We start from the raw sequence: 25,698 nt of genomic DNA on the forward strand, positions 1-25,698 counted from the left end.
CAGTCTATAAAACTCTGGAAAAATCATGATAATGAAGTGAAAGAAAACCATTCGCATTTTTTTCTGTATTGCATTAGACAAGAATTAAAGTTTTAGTTTTATACTCACAAGTTATTTCAAAACATATTTTTTAACCACTACATGTAGACATGTAGTTTATCATACCTTCCAGACTTGTGGATCTAGATACTCATATAGTATTTTCAGATAAATTAAATATTCATACTCCCAGAACAGTGAATGATACATATTTAAAATAAATATATTCTTTATTCTAAGACAGCTCAACCAGCTGGGTCTTCTTAAGACAGCTTAACAACCAGATGTAAGATTCTTTTTCCTCTGAGATCAAATCAAGTAAACTCCTTAGAGAATAACACTACACACTATTACGCAGCAATTTAAACTGATGATGGATACTGTTATTTGTTAGTAACAAAAAAAAAAGAGATAAAATAATAACTACTACATCATGATGTTTTTATAGCTACTTTAGTTGTTGACATTATTGATATTTGTGCTTAGTTGCATTTGTTAAGATTGGAAGCTCTTGATCTGCCGGTGCAGAAATATAAAAAGATTTAACTATCAGAATTTTCTTACCTTTAATACATGCAAAAAGGACTTCTGTCAGAATCTATCTTCTCCTCTCAGATGCAGCAGAAACAGCAGTCCAGCAGCACCCAGTTGTGGAGGCCAGCAGTAAATAAATCCTTTTCCAGGTAGTCTGAAAATTTTCTTGTCATACAAACTTAGGTGTTCAGTCTAAATTACCAAGTTCAAGTATTTAGGAGTAAAGTTACAACAAAATGTCAATGATAATTGGAGTCAGGAAGAAAATACCAAAGTCACAGAAAGGTGTCTTTCAATAAGAATGATTTTAGCATGCTTAACCCCTGACAAGATACAAATTAATATCAGTCCCAAGCTGATCACAACTGCAACATACACCTACATTGAAAAATTATAGTAATGGTTTTTCTACCAACCTCATTTAACAATAGGTTTAAACACACAGAGTAGGAGACATGGGTTCTCATCTGCTTGTAACTGAAAGGAATACAGGCTGCACTTCCTGTTTCCCTGGTGAGTGTGTGAGTCACTAAAATAACAGCAGGAATGACTGGAAGAAGAGGTACTCAGTCCCCATTTCACTGGCTGAAGTGGGCCCCTTACAAACAGAGAAGAAAAAAGAAAAAGGTGCTGGATGCTGCCAATGTAATGGCCAGGCTTTTTCTGATCCAATCCGAATACCACCCACTTTATTCTACTGATGAGCAGACAAAGTTTGCAAAAAAAAAAAAAGGTAGTTTAGTGGGCACTACAGATTGCATCAAAATGGTAACATAGGATTACAGTCACATATTTGAAAACACTTTTAGGATTACAGTCAGTAAGAAAAAAGGTATTCCAAATACAGTTCATTTGCAGTCGAAATGTCTGCTAAATATCTGACATGATAAATAGTTATTAAATTTGTTCATACTTGTTTTTTTTAATTTTGTTTTATTTGAATACAATAATAAATTCATTAATAGGTACATGATATTTTTAATACTTTTAATGCATTTGAATGCTAGCTTTTTAATGCCAAAATTATAAATTTTGAGTATCAAGCTCAATTGATAAGTGACATGTTTCATCCTCATGATTCCGGTTTATGCTTTAAAAATCTAGTATTTTTTCAGTGACATTTTTAGCAATTTTTTTAAGCTGTCTTTTTCAAACATGTTTTATGAATGAGAGTAATTTAGTCTTGCAGGAGCTTTCCTTCTGGTAATTTAAAATCATTAGCTAAAACAGCTTCTAGATTAGCAAAGACAGATATAGATAACTATTTAGCAAAATATATCCATTACCACTTGGAGCCCACTCTACTTCCTGAAACACAGGGCCTTTAACAATTTAATGTAATACACTGTTGTGCGAATTGTTTTGGAAAAATTTAAAAAAAAGGTGATTGTCAAGCAATGCAAGGTGGTTTTATATTACGTCAGTCAGGTCTTATTCTACTACTCTAAATATAGTTAACCTACCCTATGTATTTGTCAAGATGTTTTCTTAGGGCCACTTTTTAAAATTTATTAGTAACTGGCAACTATACTTACATTAATTTCCTTAATGTAGAGTTGAAATTGTTCCTTCTGATCTGAACCAATTCATAGCAATTTCCAAACAATATTTTTCTGCAAAGTTACTACAAAAATAAGAAAAATTAAAATTACTTCCACTGCAAACAGTTGGCAAGTGACATTGCTGAAAGAGACCGGGGAGCTTGAACCTTTCTTTAAGAAAAATCAAATGGGTAATTGAGATTACAGACTTTTTATAAAAAGACATCAGGTTTTCCTTATTTCAGATGCTCCAAAATAACTTTCTTGAAATCCTTTCACTGTAAGGACAATAGCAGTCTCCAGTGACATGTTCTATGGTAAGAATGGATGCTAATAATAAGTGGATTCTGTAGACAAGTTTGGATCTCTTCACATTTTATTTTGTACTCACAGTTTAGCGAAGAATCTCTGTGGAATACTAGTCAGAGGTGCAAAGAATGGAAGGTAGGTTGTTTTAACATAGTATCCCTTTAGGCTTCAAGTGAACTTCAGGAAAGCATTTATTTTCCATTATTTCCTTACTCTGAAAAAACACTGTCAATTTTATTTCTTATGGAAAAAACAAACACAGAGTTACCATGCTCTGCATTTTCTGATTCAGACTAAGCTTTCTGCGTATGTACTATTTCTTAAATACATGATTATCATGAAGTCTGTGCTTTACATAGGCATATCTTTTTCATTGAACTTGTTTCTATCCTTTAAAGATTAATCTAGGTTTTGTATAAGGCAATTGTGGAAATCTAAAGTAGAAAATGACAGCTCATAGAGGAGGTTGAAATATAGTGGTTTTCAAAAACAGTTTTATTGATGACCACAGTTGTTGCACTGTTTTAATTGATAAGAGTGTTAAACCAGGGCTACCCCAGGCTGGAAGGAGTTTAGGATTGATAGAGCTCTACAAACCCCTGAAGAGAAATGCAGAGGAAGGGGAAGCAGGAAGGAACAAAGAGAGTAGGCAAACAGACAGAAAAAGATATAAAGGAACTGGCTGCATGCAAACAAATCAGTGCACTTCTCTGGCAGAGCCCTGTTCCTCATCACTGTCCTGTTTTATATCTTCTTTTTAAAGCTTCTACCTCTGTGTGCTCTCACTCTCTAACCCTGTGTATGTGTACTGCAAGTACCAGCTGCCAGGTGCTGCTGTGACCTGTGTGTGTGAGGGTTGGTTTCCTGTGCTGTCAGACACCAGAGTGAATGGGGTCCTAAGTCAGGAGTTTGGACAGGCCATAGCTCTCTGAATCTAGGGAGGGCCCTACTGAATTTGTGCCCACAGAGCTACTGAGCAATGGGTGTGAACGTGTCTGATGGCAGCTTACCCTCATTGTATCATGTGACTGTGGCTCTTGCCTTTGCTGATCTCCTGTTTATCCTCACAATATTACAGAAAAAAAAACCAAACTATTTTTTCTAGCACCTGATGACTCAGTATCTTGAACAGCATATGACTCCTATGAGTGACACCATTCTGATCTGCAGTCTCAGGCCAATACCCTCCCTGAATCCCATGGTGAATATAATGGTGTGTCAGGACCACTGAATGCTTGATGTTGAAGGACATCTGCTACTCATTTGATTCAATCCACCAAGGAGTGAAGTGGGGAGGGCCCATATTTTATCAGGAGCAAATCTATCAGTTCACAATCATTAACTTGTCAATCAAAAAGCAACTAACAGAAGCTGCAGGGTCCCCTGAAAACTTCCTGAAATGTTCTACCTAACAGGGTGGTTACCTCTGAATCTCTGGAAAAACTGGAAAAATCAAACTGTTATATGCAATCTTTTGCAACTAATAGAGAAAAAAGAGAAAGAAGGCAGAGGAAGGATAATAAGTGTATATGTGGCTGCATGTTAGTGTGTGTGCCTGTGTCTTTGTAACTACTGAGAGTCATGGTTAATAAAAGCAATTAAAAAAAGAAATCTCTCAATTGTACCAAAAAGATTATATTACTTATAACTTGATAACAGACTTAAGCATCTTGCAATTAAAATACTTAAGTGGGGAGTGGGTGTGGGTAAGCAGCAGAGAGAGAGAGGGAGTCATATTGATTTCTGTTCTGTGCAGTGACAGGACCAGAAGTGTGCACAAACTGTAGTAAAGGATGTTCCCTCTGAGCATCAGGAAAAACTTTTATACTGAAGGTGACTGAAAATCAGAGCAAGTTGCCCAAGGATGTTGTGGAGTCTCTGCTGGAAATTCCTTCTAACCTCAGCCATTCTGTGATTCTGTGATTAAATTCTGTGTTACTTCTGGCAGAGATGAATAGCTTTCATTACAGTCTTATCAGTTTGTCTTTAAAATTCCACAATGTCTATTTATAAACTACCAACTACCACAGTAATTGAACATATTATTTCTTCAAGACATTTTCAAAATTGATATGAAGTTTCCAACAAAGTTACAGACACAGTATTTTAATTTAGCAGTAAAATTACGCACTAAGTTTAGGAAAGGAAAAATTGTCTTCTAAAAACCTGTTTTGTAAGAGCTGTCTTCTAACATAAACACTGGCAGACCTTTTCATTTATTTTGAGAGACAAATCTGAAAGGTTTTTTTTCTGCATCCTTAAAAAAAGACCCTAGTTGGAAAATGCATTCAGTGAATGAATTTGCTAATAACTGATCATATCCACTTGAAAATAAGGGAGCTTTATCCAAGTCTAAAACTAAAATTTCTTAATCAGTATGATTTCCCATTAACTTCTTATGCATATTCATAAGAACTCCAATGAAATGGTTTAGAAGAGGGATTTTATGAGAAGAACAAATACACAGAACTTGTATTGGCTCTTCTAGGCATTGAAATTGCATAATTATCTAAAGAATCTCCAGGAGAAGCAAAATTCATCTTTGGACCAATACTAGTTATTTGGTCTTAGTGATTCTTCAAGATATTTTACTTCAGTAATGAGACCTCTAATTCATCTCATAAGACTTCAGAGAATAAAATGTTCACTTCTTTCAGCAAGAAATTGCTTCATGAAGTCAGAAGATGTACAGAGAGTATGAATTTCAGCGATAGAAGATTTGTTAAATGTTTTGGTGTTTTAATTGTAAAACTCCATCACACATTTGAAATTCTGGTTCTATTTTATGTATATTGAAATTTACTGCAAATGCACTATTTTTTTAAGATAATGTGTATTGGGAAATAGCCTTCATCATTTTCCCATCTCCTTTTTTTTTTTTTTTTTAATTTTTGCAGGTGAAGTGCTTAGCAAAGGTGTTAGGATCGCCAGACAATTGAAAAGGGAAGTTTAAGAAAATGTCAAAGGACAAAGCATGACCAGCAGAATTTTAAATATGCTGCTTTTGGAGCATTCTTGAAAGAACCACAGACCTCCATCCTCTCCAGGACGGGGCAGGACAGGTGAGGTCTCCCTTGCAAGGGATGGCAGGGCAGCCTTGACTGGTTAGAGTTGGTTGGAGCAGATTTTCTCCCCTTCCCTGTGGGCTGACATGACTGACACTGGCTGTGACACCCAGCTAGACTGTGGCCAGTGGCTGGAGACACAATAGTCCTTTGTATCATGTTTTTTTGGTTTTGTTTTGATTTTTTTGTTTTGTTTTTTTGGGGCAGTGGGGGATGCAACTACCACCTTCCTGTGCTGAAATCATGGAATGTAGCTGATGATGACCATGGGAGAAGGAACACACTCCAAAATACTACCACTCATGTCCGTTTTATGTCCTTCACTGGTATCTGCTAGGCTGCTTTAATCTGTTCCAGCAGTGTTATTTTCCAATTACTGTTTCATCGGAGTTGTTTTATTCTCAGTATATAAAAGTATGATTCACAAAAAATTGACATTTTCTGGTGTAAATCTTTTGGGTTTAAAGTGTCCTTGTCTACTCTGACAAACACATGTACACTAGCACAATGCAGCTTAGAAAAATACATAAGCATATAATTGAGTGCACTCTTGTTACGCAGGGACTGCTTAATTAAAGTCAAGCCATAATTAGGTTTCTTCCAGATGACTCAAAAGGCCCTCATCATGCCTACTTTTATTGATCCTAGCTTAAACAAGTTATATGATGCTTGAAGCTTGTTAGTCTTGCTCTTCTGCTCTTTGTTTGATATGCTTTAAATTCCGTATTTGCTGTTACATATAGAAGAATAAAACAGCTTCATACTTTTTTTTAATGCACATTTAGGCTTATCTTTATACATTAAACCTGATAAGATGATAGTTATAGAAGTGTTGATAAGGGCAGATGGAGCAGATATATGGTGATAAGTTGTCATAACAGAAATCACAACAGGTTTAAAAGAGGTTTCTAGATGACAGTACTTAAGAGAGTGGAAATTGAATAATACACACCAGGACTGGAGACATATGAATTGCAAGTATGGACATGCCTAGGAACATGGCAATAAAATAAGAGGAATAGCAAAGTATAGATTAGAAAATCTCATTAGATTCTATGATTCAGCCCTGTGACAGAAGACAGAGAAAATAGAATCTGCAATTAGAAACATGGAAACATAAAATCATAGAATGTTATTTTTGGTGTTCCTTCCAGAAATTAACAAGTATGACTAGAGAAGCAGTGTTGAATTTCAAGCTTTGAGAACCACAAATTTGGCGGCTATGAGATTTGCAACCTTGATAAACCTGTATTTCATGTACATGTACTCTGTTAGATGACACAGAGGATAGAAAAAATGTATGAGAAGTTGCAATGACCTGTAATGTCACCCTTGTATATGTCAAGTTTTAATTAACAGTATAAGGATGATATTTTTGATTTATTTTATATCATAGAAATGTATATACATGTATAAATAGTCAACAAAGGCTTGTAAAACTACTAAATTGCAGAAGTATTAGGAAAGAATTAGGAAACTCTATGAAAGAAGTGCATGCTTATAAGACTATAACTCATTAAGACAGCCTAGTTCTACTGAGATGAAAATTGGAACCACCCAGTACATAGACAAAATCCAGGTCTTATAAATTTAAAATCCATTAATCAGCAGGTAATTGAAATCAAATGCAAACTTGTTAAAGTAGTGTTGAGAAAAAGAGTACTTAAATATTTTGTTATAATGTAGTGTTATAGCCAGAAAAAATGCAGAAGCATCTTACATAAATATGTGAGCAATTTTACTTAAAAAAGAGCAAATAAAAACATTTAGTTTCACTTATGAAGCATGGGAATATATATAAACAAGAAAGCAGGAGGAATTGCAAGAGCAAAGAACTGGGAAAGCATAAGGCTTGCTTTGAGATTAGGATTTGGAATTTGTAGAATTCGTACTGAGCACAGAAGAATCACACCTCAAAAAGCAATACCAAGAAAAGCATAACTGGAAGCAAATTAGGTATCCTCTCTAGGAAATAGCCTAGAGACAAACAAATGGCTGAGCAAAGGTGGAGAAGAAACAAGATAAGCTCACATTTTTGAGACTCACTTGTCTCAAACCTGATCATCACAAACTCTGCAGTTGAGAACTGTCATAGTCAGTAGCCCTCAATGTTGATCTTATGATGTGGTTCTATATACTCACTGCTAAATTATGCTATTATAATATATATTATAGCATATATATATAATATATATATTATATAAAAACTTGCCAGTTTTTTGCATGTAACATTGGCAAAAAATAATTGGTAAGAGCTGACCACTTGCAAGAAGTCTACCGCCTGTAGATTCATTGAACAATTGTTTGGTTTTTTAAGATTTTAGATATGTCTCATTTGTCAATATTCTAAACACTCCCTTCAGAGCAAATTGTAATTTTCTAATCCTGTGTACACATATATACATAGTTGCTTATTGCACAGAATCACAGAATGCTGATTTGAAAGGGACAAGAATCACCAAGTCTAAATCCTGGTCCTGCACAGGACCAGCCCCAAGAGTCATGTCATGTACCCTAGAGTACTGTCCAGATGCTTCTTAACTTCTGCCAGCTTGGTGCTGTAGACACTTCCCTAGGGAGTCCATTCCAATGTCCAACCACTCTCTGACTAAAGAATCTTTTTTCAACATTTAACCTAAACCTTCGCTGACACAACTCCAGTCCTGTCACTGGTCACTGCAGAGTGTCTGCCTCTCCTCTTTCCCTCATGAGGAAGCTGTAGCTTGTGATGAAGTCTCCCCTTAAGTCTACTCTTCTTCAGGCTGAACAGACCAAATGACCTCAGCTGCTCATTATACAGCTTCCCTTCAAGGCTCTTCACTACCTTTGTTGCCCTTGTTAGGACACACTCTAATAATTTAATATCTTTCTTACATTGTGGTGCCCAAAACTGTCTTCAGGATTCAAGGTGTGGCTGTTCCAGTGCAGAGCAGAGTGGAAAAACTTCTCCCTTGGCTGTTGATGCTGTGCCTGATGCCCTGCTGGACATGGTTGCCCCCCTGGCTGTCAGGGCACTTCTGACTCCTATTCAACTTCCCTTTGACCAGAATCCCCAGGTCCCTTTCCACAGCACTGCTTTCCAGCTTCTCATGCCCCATCCCAGGTGCAGAATCCAGCACTTTTCCTTGTTAAGCTTTATGCTGGTGATTGTCCAGTCCTCTAATCTGTCAAGGTCTCTCTGCAGGTCCTCCCTGCCTTTGAGGGAGTCAACAACTCCTCCCAGCTTTGTATCATCTGTGACCTTACTTAGTATTCCTTCTGGTCCTGCATCCAAGTCATTTATGAAGGTGTTGAAGAGCAGAGGGCTGAGGATGGAGCCCTGTGGAACCCCAGTGGTGACAGCTCACCAGTCTGATGTCACTCCATTCACTATAACCCTTTAAGCCTGACCCATGAGCCTGTTGTTCACCCATTGCATGATGTGTTTATCAGGCCTGATTGATTAGTGAGGTGTTTTACTCAGCCATAAAATTATCAGATAAGGAACTGAACTTAGTAATAGTTGGGAGAGCTACTAATTCTTTATCTTATTTTCACTTGTAGTAGCAGTCATGTAACTACTCCTGTCCTTTCTGGCTATCTCTGCATACTGAATGTAAGAGGAAACTAAAATTACTTTAATGTAGAACTTTACAGATATTAAAATTAAGTAAAATGAAATTTAGGCAGAATATTTGCTTTTACTTCAGAAGATACTATTTCAATTCCTACATTTCTTAGGTTCACTTACAATGCAGAAAGTATGAAGTACTCTGAAGATAAAGCAATGACACTTTTTTATATTATTTGAAATACGTCCCTTTTCAACAGTAGATCTGTAAAATTTCTGATTTAAGTCAGACTACTAATATTTTCAGCTAAGTAATTCCTGAGGTTCTTCAATGTCCTAAGGAATTTATAATAATACTTGAAATATACTCTCTTATCAGAATCTGCATCACTCAATTTTTCATGATTTTTTCAGGAATAGTTGCAATGTTCTTAAGTGTTTTAAAAATAAAGAATTAAATAAAACAAAAGTACAGAAAAACAATGGTTCGAACTATTCTCCCTTTATTTTAGAGGTTGAAAAGTGTGCTATATTTAAATGATATTATAAAGAAAATTTCCAGGTTTTGACCTATGTGCAAAGCTATGAAAACTTGAATCTTCCTTAACACTGATGGTAGTAACATATATTTTAGGCATGCTGAATAAGATGTTAGAGTGTGCTCTTGGATTTTTTCATGAATACATCTGATTGAATATAATCTGTTGCTGGGAAATCCTCCACAGTTCCTCAACACTAATTTATGATGCCTATTTAAGCTTCTTTTGTTCTTTTGCAATTCTATACACATTTGACTATCCTCTACAACTGACTTTACACATAAAAATTTTTAGCAATTTCTATTCTGTTATATAATAAAACCCCAAAAGAAGACATCCATCTGCCTGGTACAAAAGCAAAATCAGTAAAATCCATTACAGTGATTTAAGGAGATATGTCATTTTACTTTGAATGTAACAGTTTTTATATTTTGTCTGCTACACACCCCTGTATAAGCTTTTTTGATTTTACCAAATTCCCAGCCATTATCATGTGTACATTGTACTTTGCCTTTTACTAAGTCCATTGTGTTGAAGCCCATAAATGAATGGTCTCAAAATTATGCTCTCTCTTTACAGATGACATTTTTATACTCTTGTCAAAATTGTATCCAGCTGTTTTCCATTTTTCATGATAATCACTGGTGTTTTTCTTTTCTAAGGACATTTGGATAAACATATTACTGTTTTTTCCATTGCAGAATTCGGAATAGTTTCTCTTCACCCTTTCTGTTCACTGCCTGGATGAATATTTCCCTGTAATGTGGGTCATTCTGTGTGTCAGTCTTCACTGGGCTATTTCTGCAGTCTGGACTATCCCAGAAACTCTATTTCTTCTGGCTGCACACTGTCTATGATCAATGTGGAAGCATCTCCGCATTGGGAAGGGAATTGTTCCAAGGGAACAAGGTAGTGTCATATTTTCTCCTTTCATTTTCTCCTCAGGTCCTCCACTCCATTTTAATTATCATTTTTGTTGTTATTATACCTCAATTTGTGTTCTGTACAAAGCAGCTGTTCATGCTTAACAAAGATTGGCTACTCATCTTTGTTAATTTAAAGCATTGTTATTAACCACCATAGCATTACCTAGTGTGTTTAATGAGGCTTGAGACAAAGCTTAGTGAAGTCAATAGCAAATTTTCTATTAACTACAATGAGGTAGAGTATAAACTTGAAGTGAATCTTTATTTTAATTTTAAATAAACATTTATTATTTAGCTAACTTTTAATAACAGCAATAATTCATACAATTAATAACATCATTATTTGGGAAAATGGAATATTTTTATGAAAACTGTGTGATTTATGGTTTTGAGCTGCATTCTTTCCAGAATAGGAACATTAAATCTTACTTTGACACAAAAGCATAATTTTTTAAGACAGCCTATAAATACTAATACCATTAAAAGACAAACAAAAATTCTTCTGCAAAATGTCAGCCGGGTTGAATTGATTTCCTTCTAAACATCTTGCTAAAAACTGGAGAAATATGAAAGAAGATTAATATGAGTAAGAAAAGAAAAGAATAAGATAGACATTTACTTCTGAAATAATTGTCTGTAACTCTAAAATTGATGAAAGAAGTATCCAGGCTTTGGTCCAGTAACCTAAGGGAGTTTTTTGTTTAGTTTTGTTCCTTTTCTTCTTTGTTTATTTTACTTTTTGTGGAGGTTTTTTTGTTTTGTTTTGTTTGGTTGTTTTTGGGTTTTTTTTCTGCAGTATAGCTATATTAGAAAATTGAAACTCACAAACCTGATCACCTTGAACTTTATGCCTCAGAATCACCAAAAACCATAACCATGAGTGTTAACTACCAGTATCAACTACATGAAAGGATTTCAAGGTCCTCTTTCTAACAAATAATCCTGTGCGCTATAATAGAGGAGAAAAACCTTATTTGTACATGAAAGTATCTCTGCTGTCCTTGTACTTTGCATGTGTTCCCTGTTGCAAAATTTAGTATCCTCCACAATTTTATTTTGTAAGTTTGGTATGGATTTTTAATAAATATTACATATATTTTGGACTTCTCATTCAGATGGCTTTAGGCAGATGAAATTCCTGATCTATCTGGAAAGCTCAGTTGTTATCATTTAATACCAGTTAAAACTAGATATTGGCTGGGCAGCCTTTAGAGACCAACCTGTGGCTGTAGATAGCTAGTTTTCATTTCCCTTGTTAAATATGAGAAAATCAGGTGCAGTACTGCAAGTGAATAGGCTGCAACAAAAGAAAAGGGTGGGTGAAAAAAAAAAAAGGAAAGCGACAGAAGAGGACACAGCAATGACTGAGGTGCTTCAAGTTTTCTTTTATTCTATTTTAACTGATAATAATTCTTCTCATGTCTCCCAGGTCCCAGTATCTAGTGACAGAATATGAGAAACTCAAACACTAACAAGTTACCATGAAAATACTAAGTTAGCAGAACAGTTGATACATGGGAGGACAGGGCTGGAATGGAAAATCTGTAGTAGTGGCCTGGCAGAAACCTCATGAGGTTCAATAAAAGCAAATGGAAAATCCTGTACCAGGGACAGAGTAACCCCATACACATTACAGGGTAGATGGCAACAGTATAGAAAGCCTCTTTGCAGAAAATTGTCTTAAAATCCTGGCAGACAGAAAGCTGAGGATGAATCAGCAGTGTTTGTGAGATGATAATGACTAAATGTCTGCTATTGCAGTGGTTTTAGCTGTATCAGAAACAATTATCCAAGAAGAGGAAAGGATTTTTTTCCCCCTGCACACAGTGCATCTGAGACTGTTTGAAGTATTGTATGCTGTTTGGTGCTTTACAATAAAAACGTTGACAAACTTAATAAATTCAGTGGAGGGCTACTGTCACCCTTTAAAGGTTGGAGCACTTGGTATTCAAAGAGTGGTTCAGATAAATGGATTTACTCAGCCTTAAGAAAATGCTAAGGGGGCCCTAATCATAGTCTTCAGCTAACTGACAGCTACAGAGAAGATGGAGCTAAATTGAGCTAAATTCCTCTCTGAGATGCACTTGAAAATATGAGAGGCACCAGGTAAAAGGTGTGCTGAAAGTTTAGAACAGAAGTAAGTGAAAAACCATTGAAAACTGATGTAGTGAAACAGCAGGCTAAAGGCCTAAAAACTGAATCTTTTGGTCTTCCTTTTAAGTATTTTTAGCAACCCCTTAGAAGACCTAACTCATCAGCACAAATACATAATACATTATTTAGTGAAATTCATGCCATAAATGATAGTGTGAGAAATTTTGTCATAGCCAAATCCAGTGAGATTTTTCTTTTCCCTTTCCTTTTCTTTTATTTCTTCTCATAGAATGAGGTACATGAGAAAATTTGCATGTTACACAAGGAGAGGTAAGAGTAAGCACATTGTTTAGATCTTTCTCTTATGAACATACATCAATGAATTTTCAGTATATACATGCCTACATGACATTGGGATGGAGCAAATCCTCTTAAAGTCTATAAATATAATTTCTACAGAACCAGTCAATCCTAACAAAATATTATTCATCACCTAATTACAAATAGTAGTTCATGATATTTGATTTCTATGGTTGTATGGTTGAAAGAAAATCTGGTGTGCGTATGTGAAGTTGGATGTCTGATTTACCATCTGCACTTAAAGGACAGGAAAAGCTGTTCAGACTGTACAATTAAAAAACTCTTACTGTCTAAACAAGATGGGAAACACTGAATATTTTTCATATACTTATGAATGTGAAAGCAGCATGGACTTTAATTTGCATAGAATAATTTGGGATATATTTTCATAGAGATAAACTGCTACATTTTTCATTTTCTACTCAGTATATTATGCTGTGTAATATTTTGATTACATTTTGTAAGTGTGAAAGTTTTGTGTAATAAATCTGGTTATAAAATACTGAGAGTGTTTAGAGGTTATTTTGAAATAGGCTTGTGTAAAACAATGTTTAGTGATGACAACTTGTGATCCTAAACATTAACATATGTGTTTTAAAATGGTAATTTAATAACTATTCTCTATTTGAAAATTGTTTAGTAACACTGTTTAAATAGAGACATATGTGCAGGAAGAGTGCTGATCTTCATCTGGGTTTTTTCTTGCATTGTTTTTTGTTTACTTTACCATGCCTTTTCATTTCTCAAAGGAATATCACAAATGAGGGACATAAGTGAACACCACACTAACACCCCCTCTGAAATTCTTCACTGGACCAGATTCTTCAAAGATTAATAGCACTTCATAAAATAAATAGTAATTTTGGGGTTTTTTTTTAATTGTTTAAGTTCTATTAATAAGTAATTAATTTCATTATAGATTAGGAAAGAAATGCCTGAAAATTCTATTGACAGAATTCCTGATGACCTCTTTCTTGCTTATAGAAATAAGCATTAGATTGCTATCCTCATAGACCTGCCTGCTGCCTTCTTTACAGGAGACTGTGGTATATATGAAACTTCTTTCTGACTGGGTTTTCGTTATTGTGTTCACTCCCATGTCTCTTCCTAAATTTCTGCTTATTTTAACAAACATCTGAGGATTATAGAATCGTAGAATGGCTTGGGTTGGAAAGAACATTTAGAGATCATTCAATCTAATCCCCCTTCCACAGGCAGGACCTCTTCAACTAGATGTTGCTCAAAGCACCTTCCCACACTTCCAGCTGTGAAGTATCCACAACTTTTTTGGGAAACCCATTCCAGTGTCTCATGACCCTCAGTGGAAAAAATTTCCCCCTATGCAATCTCAATCCACTCTCTGTTTAAATTACTACCTCATTATTACAAGCTCTGGCAAAAAGTCTTACTCAATCTGTTTTACAAGCTCACTTTAAGTACTGAAGGGTCACAGTAAGGTCTCATGAGAATCTTCTTTTCTCCAGGCTGAACAACCCCCAGTCTCCCAGCCTTTCTCTACAGGAGATGCATTACAGCCCTTTGATCATTTTTGTGCCCCCCCACTCTGGGCTTGCTCCAGCAGCTTTGTATTTCTGGTGCTGGAGTCCTGGGCTGGAGGCACTATTGAAGGTGGGCTCTTGCAAGAGTACAGAGTGAGAATCACCTCCTTCAGTCTGCTGCCTACACTTTTTTTTGTGAAGCCCAGGATATGGTTGGCTTTCTGGGATGCAAGTGCATATTGCTGGTTCCAGATTGTCATTTTCCAGTATTATAAATTCCTTCTTAGTATTGCTGCTCTCAGTGCGTTCATCACCCAGGCTGGATTACCACTGGATTACCTTGACCTAGGTGCAGCACCTCTCAAGTCTGCCAAGGCATCTCTGGATGACATTGCTTCCTTCAAGTATATCAAATGCACCACTGTCACATTCATATTTTCATCCTTTGCCCAGGATTTTCTCCTGGGAAGCTAAGAAGCCTCAGAGAAAAACAATAATTATCTAATTTTCTTCTCCTGTGTTTTGCTCCTTTGAAATGTGTTTGGAGATTGTTTACTGACAGGTGGTTGTTTCCTTGGTTTCATGTGAATCGTTTTGACTCAAATGCCAATCAGAGTCAAGCTGTGTTGAGGCTCTGGAAAGAGTCACAAGTTTCATTATTATCTTTTTAGCCTTCTGTAAGTATCCTTTATTTAGTATTCTTTAGTATAGTTTAGTATAGCATTCTTTAATATAATATTGTATCATAAAATAATAAATTAGCCTTCTGAGAACATGGAGTCAGATTCATCATTCCTTCCTGCTACAGGGCACCCTGTAAATACAATACCCCATTCAGTTTATTGTCATCTGCAAACTTGCTGATGGTGTACTTAATCTCACTGTCTGTCACTGATTAGGATACTAAAGGGTATTGGTCCTGCTACAGAGCCTTGAGGGACACCACTTGTTACTGGTTTCCACTTGGACATTCACCTATTGACTGTAACTCTCCGGCCACAGCCCGACTGTCCTTCAATCAAACTCATATTTCTCTAATTTAGGGCTGTGTTGTGGGAACTGTATCAAAGGCCTTAGCAAAGTCCAGGTAGATGACCTCTATAGCTCTTCCCTGTCCATTGGTGTAGATCCTGCACTGCAGAAGGATGCTATAATGCTTAGGTATGACTCGACCTTGGTGAAGCCATCTTGGCTGTCCCAAATCACCTCCTTGCCTTCCATGTATTTCTATATGTCTTCCCACAGGATCTGTTCCATGAATTTTCTGAGCACTGAGGTGAGGCTGACTTGTCAGTAGTTTCCAGGGTAATCCTTTATCCACTTTTTGTAATTGGGAGCAATATTCCCTTTTTCCAGTCACTGGAGACTTGGCTTGACTACCATGACTTTTCAAATATAATGAAGAATGGCTTGGCAGCTACAATGGCCAATTCCCTCAGGATCCTCGGAGGCATCTCATTGGGTCCTACTGACTTATGCCCATTCAGGTTCCTCAGGTGGTTTCAAATCCAGTCCTTTTCCACAGTGGCACTCTCCAGCCTCTTGTTCCCTGATCTATACGGTTTGCCCCATCCCAGATACAGAATCCAGCACTTGCCCATGTTAAATTTCATGCAGTTGGTGACAGCTCATCTCACTAATTTGTTGAGTTCTCTCTGCAGGGCCTCTCTGCCCTCTAGGGAGTCAACAGTTCCTTCCAGGTTATTTGCTGGCAAACTTATTTAGTAGCACTTTGAATTTATATTCAAGTTGTTAGTGAAGGTACAGAAGAGCAGAGGGCCATGGATGGAGCCCTGTGGAGCCCCATGAGTCACAGGACACCAGCCTGATGTTCCCTTTGAGACAGTTGCTCACCTGCCACATAACAGGTATTCAGCAGTGCTGCACATTCTATCCAGAAGGATTCTGTGGGAGACAGTATCAAAAGTTTTGCTGAAATCCAAAAAGATTATATCTACCAGCTTTCCTTGATCAGCTCAGTGGGTTACCCTGTTATAGAGGGAGATCATGTTTGACAAGCAGATCATATTTGGCTGCAACTTATGACTACATTGTCCTCCAGGAGTTTTTCAATAGCTCCCTGAATATTCTTTTCCATGATGTAGGCATTTTAGAGGATGACTCATGATAGCTCCCTTAGACATTCACCTTCATATGGAATGAATTGGTTGGCTGAAGCACATGTATCTTTCCAGTTACTGTAGAGGTAATTCAGAAATTTTTGTGTTGAATTCCTGCTGGGGTCTGCCAAAAGTCCTGTTTTCCATCTGCCAAACTTATACAGGTGATGTAACTGTGCTGTAAAAAAATGAAATCTTTGGGCTTTTTAGTGACACTAAATTACTACAATTAGACAAATGTATCCTGTTCTGTCTGCTGTATGTGTCTATTTTGGTGTGAGCTGAATATCTGCCTGAATTCCGCTATACTGACTAAATCCATTTGCTCTGTAATGAGACTCACATGGTGGTACTTAACACTGTCACCTGTTTGCAGTCTTGAATTTAGATGTGTGGAGTCTCAAGCTGACTTTTAGAGATTAAATTAATTACAACTAACTTTTGAATGGGTGAATGCCAAGTTTATAATATGATTGTGCAGAATACCAAAGCAACACAAAATTAAACAAGTACATTAATGTCAAGGAAAAGAAAACAACAAAGCATTAAAATTAATTCTTTGTCTATTGAAGTAGGGAGTGGGGAGAAGGAGGGGTATGCAGTTTAAACCATGGTTTCCTTTCCCTCTTTTGTGTTTGGGATTTTTGATACTATTCTCTACTTGCATAGAGTTGATCTGAAAACTGCCCTCAAATCCATATATATCCCTTATAACTTCCCTTCATGTGCTAGAAATATTGCAAACAAAAAGCCCACTGTCTTGCAGTCCCATACTTTCCTGACTTCAAAATTTTTGCACTCCACACAAATTCTTTATCATTCTAAAGCAGAGACACATGCAAGTAGTTTGCTTCTTAGTGAAGTAAAAATTCATAAATAAACCACACAGTATTATAAAGCATGACATAGAAAAAGAGAGAGCTCATTTTTCTTTACTTTTGTGTTAATCCTTCTCTCCTCTGAAGATGATAAACTAAAACTGAAATGGGGTGTTTGTTTCTTTGCTTTTTAAATGGAAGTATTTTCATAAATATATTAACCAAATTGTAAATTGCTTTTAAATATGCTACATGTGTTTTCCTTTAATCTAAACGCGTTTTATCTCATAAATAAAAGATTAGTAAAAGGCAAAATTTTACATTTTGCAACATTTTTTAATTTTAAATATGAAATTCATTTTTTTGACAAACACTTGAAGAAAGAATAAAGATCAGCTATTAAATGTAGAATAAATTAAATATATATTATTGGGAATTAATTGAAAAATTTGTTGGGGGCAGAAGAGGCAAAGGAAATGGTACAGAGAAGGTGAACTGCATGTCTGATGACATTTTCACTATGAGACTACAGCAGCTACAAATGACCCAAGCTGTACCCAGTTTATAGAGTTCCTGACAGATGAAAATCCATCTTTGGCTTATTTTTCAACCACTTGCAGAATCACTATATTAGGTAGACACTGAAATAGAAAAAATAATACGGTAACACCCACCTGTTCGTCTCAGATTCCCTAACTGCTGGAGACAGAAAACATCCCCCTCTCTTGTGCTTCCCTCCTCAGTCTCACTCACTATGTATAGGAGAACTGAGATAGCACAGTAAATTGAAAAACTGGAATGAATAGTCTATAAATGAACTCTAGTTCTTTAATTGTCAGATACTCTAGATCTCCATCCTTTGCATTCAAAGTTGGTTTAGAAGTTGTAAATTTGGAGGCTTTTTGTGGCTAAGATGGTATCAGACTGGTTGCTTGCCCTTTTCTTTCTTTTAGTGATCTATTTTCTTTTAGATAGCTCTCTTGTAGCTGTTTTATGTGGCTCTATTTCCAACTGATGAAGCACATACATTCTGACAAGTAGATAGCTCTGCTTTGAATGTAGATGGATTACCTGAGGATCAGACCTGGTAAAGAAACATTTTAACAGCAGTTATGAATGGATTGGCATGTTTTGTCAGGGGTTTACTTAAACCCAGGGCTTAAATATATCCAAATTCTAAGTACTACTATATTGCTCCTAGGATTAGGAGTAGCTCCTATGGTAGTATTTTTCTTATTTTTTAGGGAAGATAAATATTTTTTTTGTTACTCTCAATATGTTGCAGAGTAGAAATGTAGAAATGATATTTTTTTTTATTTAACTCCTGAGTAGTGTTACATTGTTCCATATTGTGATTTTTCCCGTCCATGGGTTTTACATGTAATGTTTTTTATTGTCAGTACTTCAGTGTGTTTTTCACTTGTTTTTGACCATCATTTGCATGTGAGAGAGCATTCAGAGGGTATGCTTATTATATCCATCACATCCATTTAGAAGATTTGAAAAAGGACCCCTTTTACCTTGGTGAGGCAAATTGATTTTTGAATTATATTAAAATCTGTCTCACTTTCATGATATTTGGGATTTTTTCTCTTCATTATTTGACAAATAACTTAGTCTCTATAGTTTTCTGTGTTGGCATTAGGGTTCAGAAAGTAAATTTTGTGTCTATTCTTTCATATGGACTTTCATCATGATTCTGCAGGTTCTCCCGGGTAATTTCCAGGGGAAATTCTTAGCTGATTCTTTTTGAAAAGCTGATTTCTTTTATGTTTTCTTAACATTGAGAACTCATAATTTTGAAATACTATTTTGAAGCATATGGATATTTAGCCTTCAGGATTAAGGTAAATATTCCCTTTTCTTAAAATAAAGTCCCAAAGGGAAAATTAAACTAAACAAAACATATTTGACTTGTGAAACAAAACAGACTGTGTGGCAGAAGGTTCTTTTGCTTCACTTAATATTTTCATTTCAAATGAAGCACTGCTGCATTTGATGTTGGTCACAAGAATACCACCCAACACTGGAATAAGAAAAGTGAGACTTAAGAATAGTAATTTTATTATTATTACGTTATAATCAGCAAAAAAACCCCAAACCCCCAAACCATAAAAAACATCAACAGACAAAATTTATATTACAATTTGTTCTTAGGGTTACATCACTTCTGCCTAACCTCTTATATCAGCTGGATTCATTTAAGTGCATTAAGGATTTATATTTACTTCATCATTGTCTCTTACTCTGTAGGAATATAATTTTATGGATGCTGATACAAACAGTGCTTGGAGTATTACTTGATTTATATGCCCTGATTTCTTAGCCCTTAAAGTGAAATTACTGTAAATAAAAGAAATCATCACACACAAGAAATACCCTGAGGCTGAAATAATACATTATGCAATGCTTCATTTCTGTTTCAGACTAGAAGTAGAGTAGTATCTTATTCTTCACATTTGTCTCCTCAGAAACTGTCTATTTCAGAGCCAATGAGACAAAGAGTAATATCAAATTATGATCAAATGAATAAAGGACTTAGAATGGGACTATCAGTTTTTGATGTAATTCTTTGTTGTTGATGCATGCAATTAAAAAAATATCATATGTGATTCACTAAGTGCAGTCAGCAAGCAAAATTATGGAGCAGTGGCCGGTGGAAAGTGAAACGCCCAGGCTAGATAAGTGTCCAGCCAACCTCCAGCCAGTCAGGCACTTCCCCAACCCGGAGTCAGGGGCTTGTGCCCAAGGCGATGTCAGGCCTTGCGGACGTGTGGCCGCAGTAGAGAGCTCCGAAGTCGCAGGATGAAATGAAGAGGCGACCCTCAGTTTCTTCGGGGGGTGGTTTTATTGGTAGGGAAACGTGCAGGTTCAGGTAGAAGGAGCTGAGGGCCCCGAGGCAGGGAAAAGCCTCGGTTTTACAGAGGGTGGGAGGGGTGAAAGATAGCAAATCAGAGAGGGATACATTAAGGATTGGCATGATCGGAGAACCCATCAAACACAGTTGCGGGAGGGACCCTGGCCCCTAACCCAATCACTCGACACCCTGGCCCGAACTCTCTAGAAAAAGAGGCAGGGGTGTCGAGTGACAGGCAGGCTGCCAGGGGTGGGGAACAAGAAAGATACATTTGGTAACCAAGACAACTGGGGAGGGGTTTGGGGATTGACACAAACTGGTAACAGGGCAGGACTTTCTGAGAGAACAATGGAGGGAAAACTGAACAAGCATAAAACACACCACAACAAAATTAATCTCAGTACCTTGTGTCAATATATTGGTATCACAGGCAGAATAGGAGTTCAGCACAGTGTTCATTAGACAAGTCCTTACCTTGAATCACAAGGCACAGAAAGGACTCCCTTGCTTCCTGCCCACCTTCTCAGAGAGGAGCTTGGGTGTGCCTGGATCCAGTCTTAGCCCCAGACTTAGGCAATGGCTAATGACTAAAGGATTACATAGTTATAATTTAATTAAATCTTTATACAACTTTGATCAAAAATGGCAAAATAAACATACTTATGTAAATAAATTGTTTAAATTGATTTTGATAATGATTAAACTAAAATATCTTAATCAGAACTATTTATTGCACTGTACAGATAGCTGTAACTATAGTGCACTATTTTAAAGTAATACTGAAGCAATTATATCAAAGCTAACAAACCCCCACAATTATTATATAGGTATTTATGTTACTCACCCATACCATCATACTCACATCCCAAGAAAGCATATGTTAGGAAAACCTATCATTAAAATGTGGGACTGAGCTTTTATAGTATAAAGAATAAAGTGATTTACCATCAGTTATATGTCAGCTAAGCATCTTTAGATCAGTTATCAGTACAATTACTCATTGGTTCCTTTATCAGGTATTTCATCAGGTCTGCCACATCTTCACTGGTGCCGATTTCTATGAGGAGACACTGCTCTTCCTCAGGGTCTTTAACTTTGGAATTGATGAGTAAGGCTCTTACCAGCATAATTCAACAGCAAAAGTAACATGACACTCCCCCTTCCATTCACCACTGATAGCTTTGCAAAAAGCAGATTTGTGAAGCTGGATGATCCCCACTCCAGACAGAGCATCCTGCTACAGCTGCGTGCAGCTGCCCAGGTGTTGGCAATGACAACAGCAAGGCCTCTGTGGGGACCAGCCAGGACTGTCCCATTCTGACCACAGCCAATTCCAACCAGCTTAATTGGACCTGCCACAGGGTGTGACTGAGCCCCTCAGCCATGTCTGTGTGATTTAAGGGAGATCAGGTTTAATAAAAGGGAAAATTATGCACAAGCAGTGAAGAGCAACTGAGATGCAGCTGTGTGAGCTCTAGGGTCAGGGAAGAGGAGAGGGAGGAGGTGGTCCAGGTGCTGGAGAAGGATTTTCCTGCAGCCCATGGATGACTGCCATGGAGCAGTTGGACATGGCCTGGAGGAAGTTGCAGCCCATGATGAGCCCATACTGCAGCAGGCTCTCTTTTTCTCCTGTTTTGCTAAGGAGAGGGAGTGGGACAGCAGCTGTGTGGGTGTCTGGCAGCCAGCCAAGGTCAGCCCACCACAGTCAATTTTCCTTTTATGCCAAGTCCCAGAAATATTGGTGTAGTACAGGGAGTATTTTATTCCCTCTTGACATCCCTAATTAAAATGAAACAGTATGCATACAGCACTGAAGCCAGATATCATAGAAATTGTCAAAATTCACATAATTATTTGGTGTGGATTTCATCAACAATTCTGGTCCTACTTCCTCTAAACTCAATTTATTGCATTCAGGGCTGCGATTATGTCTTTGATTGAAAATATTTCAAGACTTGAACCTCACTTTTCTCTATGTTTAAACTGGATACAGACCTCTGATTTTCTTTAGTTTTCATAAATTTCCTCAGTTGTACAGCTTCATAGCCCTGCTATTCTTTGTATTTTTAACACCTTCCTACAGCTCCGTATTCTGTGCTACCAACCATTGTGTTCTTCTCAGATAAAATAAATTTGTCACAATGTAACATGCATTAAAATTCTGTAATGCAGAAATAAAACATTAGAATGTATATAGAGAATATTATTTTCTTCCTTTTATACCTGTCAGGACCACAAATTTTTTCTAATCATCTGTCGTCTCCATACAAGACCTAGTTTCACCCCCATGAATCTAACCCTTGATGGCAAGACATATTTGGCAACTGTAGTGTTCTAGTTACCATGACAAAATTAATACTTGTATTTCACACAATCATTTCAATTCATGCAATTAGTGTTTCTGCTATTCATTAATGACAAATCAATTGTAATTTAACCTCAGTTACTTTACCTGCTATGACTCTTAACTATATAAGACAAAAAAACCTCAAAAAAAAAAAAAAAAAAAAAAAAAAAAAAAATACCAAACCAATCCTCACACCATCCCACCTAGTTAGGCTATGAAAAGCAAATGGAATTTTTGCATTTCTAATAGTTGTAATACATAAGGAGTACAGACTTGTCATGTCTGCAATATTTAGGGATTTCTTATGAAGGAATCATTCAAAACATTAGTCAGCTTAGTCCTGAATGCAATGAAGGATAGTTACCTTCCACTTCTCTATGCTCTAAAAATTCTTAATATATATTTAAGTCTTTCTCACCCCCATTTCTTGTTTCAGACAGTTCCACATGAAAATACCAGAGTTTAATACTCCTCTCATCCATTAAGCATGTATCCAACATCTGGACGATTTATTTTTTCACCCTAGTAATGGCAGAAAGGGCTTTTGTTCAGCGGACAACATAACCAATTTATTTCTCTGAAGTTACAGAACAGGTTGCTTGAAGTCCTACCTATTTTTAGTCTTATCAAAATCTTTACAAATCTAACCAGTTACTATTACAGTCAAAATGCCACTAACACAGTTGAAATTATATGTAGCTAAAATAGATATGTGTGCTTTAAAAGTGTATGAGTTTTATATCTAATTCATAAACACATGAATATATATAAATAGATATATAATAAAATTCCTATTATCATTGTCTTTGTATTTTTTTTCATCCCTACGCTTCTGCCTTCCTTGTGGTGGGTCTTACAGTTGATATTTCTTTCTGAGAAGGGTCTGTATGGGAAGTCACAAGAGCAAAAGTCCTTTGCTGGGAGTAGTACCTGATTCGAAAGGTTTCTTCTTCCACACTCTAGGATCTACCTTAGGTCATTTTAATGTGTCTGTTAACAAGTTGAACACATTGTCAGTTTAGCAAAGCCTATTGCAAGTAATACTTTTATGATGGTAGACCTTTCTAAATATATCTATTTACATTTAAACAGATATATTTAAATAAATATAACCAAACTTCTGATAATTTGCATCTACTTTTAAAAAAAGTACAGTCATGGCTTTCTTCAATCTAACATGCTTCAGCAAACTCTAATAGCAATAATAACAAGGATATGTTGGTCCAATAAAACTAAGGCATTTCCAGAAGGGAAATTACCTGTTCCATGAAAATTTTAAGAAGTTTTAAAATTAATATCCTTACACTTTAGAGTTACTAAACATTTAATCCCCACAACACCTCTGTTTTGTTATGTGCTGTTGATGTATATAGTTTTACACGCTGCAAACCCAAACACAATTTTTTTCTTGTATATTGATATCAAAGATTTTGTTTAACTATTTAAATAGACATTTGACTGACAACAGTCTGATATAGTTTTATCTATATTGTCTCTCCTGTGTACTTAGAATATAATTTAATTCACAGTTAAGCAAGTTGTTAAGTCTCAGAAAACAAAAATGAATGTTAAGAATTCAATCTTACAACAGAAACTTGCTTAAGCTTAAGTTACAGCATTTTTGTCTCTGTTTTCCATTAAAATATTTCAGGAAATGGCAAATTTTATTGGTATTTGGAAAGACATAGATTTGCTTTTAAACAGAATTCTGCTTACCAAATGTTGAAAAAAACAATTTTAAGACTTCTGAAACTAATGAATACTCCCCTTCTGAGGGATTGAATTTCCATCTGTAACTACCCAATTCTGTAGAGAAGTATTTATGACTGCAAGAGCATCCTCAAACACCCCTTGGAAGATGAATCTCATGTTTCTTTTATATGGATATAAATTGAAACCAACTCATGCAAATTTTCTTCCTCTCTTGCAGGCCAGAGTCTTGTTAGTCATGAATCAACATTATGTCAAATTGTTCAGTTGTCAAATTATTCTCTCCTCTAATCTAACCCTTTGTTCCTCTCATTCCTGGTATAAGAAATCCATTTTTAAGGAGGCATTAGGAAATAAAATAAGAAGAAGAAATCGTCATCAAAGTAGAATGCAGAAATTATTCCTAAAATAAACCTATGTTTATGACCATACACGTTTCTATGTATGTATAAATTAGGGGGCTTTTAATGCTGTTGTAATTTTGTACCTGAACTACTAGAGACAGGGTGTTCTAGTGAAAAGAAAGGTGAAAGAGCGATAATAGATTTTAAATGAATGAAATCAATGAGATGTGAGAGAACTAATGGAAGATCCTACAGAAGCACAAACACAAAATGTCAGGATTACACATGAGGAAATGAGAGCTGCTACAGAGGACTGTTGAATACAATAGTAATCCCTTTTTGGTGTTCCTCAAGACAGGAATAAAGTGTAAATATTGATTAAAAAGCCTGTGGAATTTGTTAGTTCTTTAGGTGAATAAATAATCTTATTTTTCTTTTTCACTTACTCATAACAATTTAACTGGATAATAGAATATGATGCATACATTGTTTGAATTTTTTTTTCCCAGTTATGCCTGCGTAGCAGTACAGTCTCTAAATTTCCACACTTGACCTAATGGAAGAAATAACAGCACCCAGATTTCGGTATTTGAGCATATTCCATTGTACTTTGTATATAGATGACTAGAATTGTTTGCTACTGATGGAAGCAATATAAAGTCATCCATCCAAAATTTAATTTCAACATGATTTACATCATATCTCAAAGAGGCTCAACAAATAAAGTGTATTTTGTGGTAGAAAGAGTATGTCAAAATGTACAAGCATCAATATATCTTATTTTATCAGGGAATACTTAACTGCTTTTTTCCAAGAAAATAAAATGCTTCTAAACCCAAGATTCAACCTCAGGGAAATTAATTTTTCCCTCTGCATAAGAACTACTTCTATGTGAAATCATACTCTCACTTTAAGGACTCCATGGCCACTCTTGCTTTATGGGTTTGAAACTCTGTTATAAAGTTCAAATTAAAAAAAAAGAAAAAAAAGGTTTCTTCTCCTTGACAAAAATTTAGTTCAGAGGAGATTTTGCAAACCGAGTGCTG

Source organism: Agelaius tricolor, unplaced genomic scaffold, assembly GCF_023055355.1.
Source record: "Agelaius tricolor isolate 1412-34295 unplaced genomic scaffold, bAgeTri1.0.p SCAF_7, whole genome shotgun sequence".
In the NCBI taxonomy this organism is placed as follows: Eukaryota; Metazoa; Chordata; class Aves; order Passeriformes; family Icteridae; genus Agelaius; species Agelaius tricolor.